Below are 6,105 nucleotides of genomic sequence, written 5' to 3' on the forward strand. Positions count from 1 at the left end.
TTTATTATATTATATTAATAAAATAAAATAATATAATATAATATATAATATTTAACATTTTAACACCGGTATATCCCTTTGGACCAGTCAAACGATCAAATTTTCCAAAACTCAAACCATGAAACTTCTATATCTTTCAGTGTTCTATGTTATATCCAAATCTCAAATCATTTGGACTTCATATGAGCAAGATATGTCACTAATTATCATTTTGTTCTTAAAATTAATTCATTATTTTTCAACTTATTTACGAAAATACCATCAAAATAAATTGAATATTTTTCAACTTATTTACGAAAATATCATCAATACTATTTTATAGTTGTAATATCTCAGGCATTACATTTCTACCCCCCTTAAATGAATTTCGACCCCGAAATTAATCAACAACAGTAATAACATGCATAAATAAAGATACGTCATACCATCAGAATAAGTAGGGGTAGAGCTCCCTCATATGCCGCTCTGTCTCCCAAGTGGCCTCTTCGACACCTCTATGCTCCCACTGAACCTTCACCATCGGTATAAGCTTACTACGAAGCTTCAGTTCAGATCGATCCAAAATACAAACTGCTCTCTCAACATAAGACACATCAGGATCTAACTGAACCTCAGAAATATCCAACACATGTGAAGGATCTGGCTCTTACTTCCGCAACATCGACACATGAAACACATTATGAATACCAGATAAAGATGGAGGTAGAGCCAATCGATAAGCCAAAGTGCCTATCCGCTGCAATATCTCATACGGGCCAACATATCTCGGTGCCAACTTTCCTTTCATACCAAATCGTATTGTACCACGAAAAGGAGAAACTTTCAAAAATACTTGATCGCCCTGCTGGAACTCTAAGGGTCTTCGTATTTTATTTGCATAGGCGGCCTGTCTATCTTGAGCTGCTTTCAATCGCTGCTGTATCAACTTTACTTTCTGTTCCATATCAAGAATCATCTCAGGACCTGTGACTACAGCTCGATCAACATCATCCCAGTATAAAGGAGATCTACAACGTCTCCCATACAATGCTTCAACTGGAGCCATCTGAATACTACTCTGATAACTATTGTTATATGCAAACTCTACTAATGGAATAGATGAATGCCAAACAGATTTAAAATCCATAACATAAGCACGCAACATATCCTCCAGCGTCTAAATAGTACGCTCAGTCTGACCATCTGTCTGGGGATGATAAGCTGTACTCAATCTCAACTCTGTCCCCATCGCAGTCTGCAATCCTTCCCAAAAATGAGAAGTAAATCGAGGATCTCTATCAGATATAATAGACACTGGAATCCCATGCAACCGTACGATCTCTCGTCTATACAACTGTGCCATCGTCAAATATGTACTATTCATGCTATAGGGTATAAAATGTGCAACTTTCGTCAATCGATCAACAATCACCCAAATAGCATCAATAGTCCCATTGCTTCTTGGCAAATGAGTCACAAAATCCATCGATATGTGCTTCCATTTTCAAGTCGGTACTTCTAAACTCCTCAATTCACCTCCTGGCCTTCTCCTCTCAGCTTTGATCTGTTGACAATTGAGACATCGACGTACAAAATCAATCACATCACGTTTCATTCCCTTCCACCAAAACTGAGAGCGTAAATCCTTATACATCTTCTTGCCACCAGGGTGGATAGAATATCGACTACAATGTGCACGCCGCAACAGGCCCTGGCGCAACTTCGAAGTATCAGGAACTACCCATCTATCATTCATCCTCAAACTGCCATCATCAGCAACTCTAAACCGAGTATCTTGTTTCTGAGAAATCAACTCCTTCCATCGCTGAACTCTCTCATCTGTCATTTGTGCCTCACGAATACAACCATATATATCAGGTTCAGCAAATAAGGTCGATACCTGGATAGGAGTCGTCGAGATATCAAAATAATATCCCAAGGAACAACAAGACATCATCATAGCCGATAAACGACTCATATCCTCTGCAGTACAACTAACTTTACGACTCAATGCATCAGCAGTAAGATTAGCTCGACCAGGATGATATTCAATTTCACAATCATAATCTTTCAACAAATCTAACCACCGTCTCTGCCTCATATTCAACTCTGTCTGAGTAAACAAAAATCTCAAACTCTTATGATCCGTATAAATCGTAAACGATGTACCATATAAATAGTGTCGCCATATCTTCAAGGAAAAGATAATGGCTGCTAACTCCAAATCATGCACAGGGTACCTAGTTTCGTGTGGTTTCAGCTGTCTCGAGGCATATGCCACAACATGTCGATCCTGCATCAAAACACATCCCAAACCATGTAGTGATGCATCAGTATAAACAACAAACCTTTCATTTTCTGTTGGGATTGATAACACCGGTGCGGTCGTCAGTCGGTGCTTCAACTCCTGAAAACTCTTCTCACATGCTTCAGACCACTGAAATCGCACACCTTTCTGAGTCAACTGTGTCAAAGGTCTAGCAATCTTTGAAAATCCCTTGATAAATCGACGATAATAACCTGCTAAACCCAAGAAACTACGGATCTCTGGTACAGATGTAGGTGCAGACCACTGTAACACGGCTTCGACCTTCGTTGGATCAACAGAAATCCCATCTCTCGATATAACATGACCCAAGAAGACTACTCGATCTAACCAAAACTCACACTTACTGAGTTTGGCATACAACTGTCTATCTCGCAGTACCTGTAATACTGAACTTAAATGCCCAACATGCTAAGCTTCACTCCTGGAATATATCAATATATCATCAATAAACACAATAACAAACCGATCGAGATAAGACTGAAATACCCTATTCATCAAACTCATAAACACAGCTGGAGCATTCGTCAACCCAAACGGCATAACTAAAAACTCATAATGCCCATATCTGGTCCTGAATGCTGTCTTTTGAATATCCTCGTCTCTAACTCGTATCTGATGATATCCTGACCTCAAATCAATCTTCGAATATACTGAGGTTCCCTGCAACTGATCAAACAAATCATCAATACGAGGGAGAGGATATTTATTCTTAATCGTTACCTTATTCAGCTGTCGACAGTCAATACAAAGCCGCATCGTTCCATATTTTTTTCTTACAAATAAGACCGGTGCATCCCAAGGCGATACACTAGGGCGAATGTATCCCTTGTCCAGCAAGTCCTGTAACTGGGCTTTCAACTCTCTCAACTCTGCTGGTGCCATTCTGTAAGGAGCACAAGAAATAGGGGAAGTACCTGGCATCAACTCAATCCCAAACTCCACCTCACGGACTGTGGGAAGCCTGGAATCTCATCAGGAAATACATCAGCAAACTCAGCAACTACAGGTATCTCCTCTATTCCCAGCTCCTTCTTCTTCTCTGTCACATCTACAACATAAATAAGATAACCCTCATGGCCATGCTCCAATAATCGAGACATCCGGATAACAGATACCAACGGAACACGGGGACGAGAACCCTTCCCATAAAATGTCCAACGCTCTTTCTCATCTGTGTAAAAATATACTACTCGCTGATAACAATCAACAGTCGCACAATATCTCCTCAGCACATTAATTCCCACAATACAATCAAAATCAGTGATCTCTAGAATAATCATATCAGATCTCAACTCATAGCCCTCATAAGAAATAATACCATCTGATATCATCGATACAACTGATATATCAACTCCAGAGGGTGTCGAAACAGAAAGAGGCATAGACAATGGAGACGAGCGCTTATGATGCTCAACCACAAACCTCTTCGATATGAATGTATGCGAGGCACCTGTATCAACAAGAATATAAGCAGTATAAGAACATAAATAACACTTACCCGCTATCATCTCCTCTCGTGCCTCCTCTGCCTGCTCTCGTGTCAAAGCATACACATGTGCCTGAGGCGGACCAGCTCCCTGCCTACGTGGCTGTCCTCCAGAAGGTCGTGGTGTAAACTGCTGAGGCTGTCGTCCTCCTCTCTCTGAGTATCTACCTCTATCACTCCTGGGCTCTCGCTGTCCCTCACGGCTAGGACACTGTCTCGCTATATGGCCAACACCGCCACACTCGAAACAGGTGATCTCGGTCTGTGTGCACTGTCTGATCAGGTGAGGTCCCCCACAACGAAAACACCTCACTGCTCTGGACTCCCCTCTCTGCCCCTGAACAGACTGAGAACTGCTCCCACTACTCTCAACATGTCGTGAATCGAATCGGCGCTTCCCAGATGATGCTGCTGAAGAAGATGAACCCTTCTGATATTTAAAAGACTGTCCATGTGGTCGCAATGACTCCCTAGTCGGCTCTGATAATCGTCCCTGAGCCCCATACTCCTGCATCACCAACTCAGCCATCTCAGCCCTTGTCACTGCATCCTCAAATGATACCGGGTTATTTGATTGCACACGATCAAATAACTCTAACTTCAACCCTTTCAAGAAGTGTCTCATCTTAGCACGAACATTCGTAGCAACGTGTGACACATATTTCAGCAATGCAGAATATCTAGTCTCATACTCAGCAACAGACATACTACCATGTCTCAAATCTTCAAATTCTTTCTCTGTCTGTTGCCTGGCTGCTATAGAAAAATATTTATCAAGAAAACGAGATCGAAACACATCCCAATCAACAGTACAGCCCTGAGCTCTCAATCCGACCTCAGTCGTCTGCCACCATAATAATACATTCCGCGAAAGCTGAAATGTAGCCAATCGTAACCAAGCAGATCTAGCACACGGTGCAGTCACAAATATCTGCTCTATCCTCTCAATCCACTCCTCTGCTCGTTCGCCAGTCTCAGAGCTATCAAATCTCGACGGAAGATAACTGCTGAACTGTGCCAACGTCAACTCACCAGGCAATAAAGGCTGATCTGCAGGTGCTTGACCCATAGGAGGAGGTGGCAATGGATTCATCTGCCCAAACCCACTGGCAGCCTCGTCCGTTTCCTCGCGTGGATGTACCTGTTCTCTAGCTGCCATAACTGGAAATCAAATTGTTAATAATAACATTTAACAATTACAATCCAGTAATCATCATCACACCTTTCGCACGAAAGCACACGCAACTAAAGAACAATCAATCATACCAAGAAATCATCAAAAACAAGTCAAATGCACAGATACACGCAAATAATATCGCCATCCAATTCCCTCATCACAAACCCAACTTCTAACCATCCCAGACATCTAACATATTCTCTGATACCACCAAATGTGGCGCCCTAAACCTCGCCACGTAATCATACAACATGTGACGTCATATGCATAAAAATTTTCTTTTCAACGACGTAATAATATAATGCATATACGACAAAATAGTGCAATCACCACACTATTTACATCAGTGTAGCAGAAACAATATAATAAATACACACATACAACTCAAATAAGACAATAAACTATAATGTCTCTATCTACTATCAACTACAGGACTGTTTGACTAGACACACCTAGTCCTTCACCACTATTCTGTCTCACAGCAGAGTCCTGTAACCTGTCCAACAGAAACGGCCCCCAAAGGGTGAGCATACACAACAATCATCATCGTAATACATAACAGTTATATTATCAACAATATAAAATATAACTGGAATGATAACAGAAATACTCCCTTTGCTGTCTCTGGACAATCAAACCACCAACGATATCAACGTCATCACTCCCATACTACTGCAACAACAACATCGACGATACGTCGCACCCCAACACCGGCGACAGCAATATCGTCGAACGAATAACATCAACGATACGTCGTACCCCTACTCCGGTGACAGCAATATCGTTGAACGAATAATATCGACGATACGTCGCACCCCAACACCGGCGACAGCGATATCGTCGAACGAACAACATCAACGTGACGTCTCCCAACAAACAACAACCAACAATATCAACGATAATAAATAACAACAGATATAATATCAAATCACCCAATACCAGTGATTTATCATCGTTCAACGCAATAGTATTCATCAATACTAAACAATAACAACATATGCTCATACGTCAACACGTACCTGATAATCGAGTATATATATAATCTGGCTATTTCTTTGATCCCGAAGCTTGTGATGTATCTCAAATCGAAGACCTCGTGTCAACGATTTCAGAACTGAAGTCGGTTCGTTGATT

This window comes from Primulina huaijiensis, chromosome 5 (genome assembly GCF_012295235.1).
Source record: "Primulina huaijiensis isolate GDHJ02 chromosome 5, ASM1229523v2, whole genome shotgun sequence".
NCBI classification, from domain to species: Eukaryota; Viridiplantae; Streptophyta; class Magnoliopsida; order Lamiales; family Gesneriaceae; genus Primulina; species Primulina huaijiensis.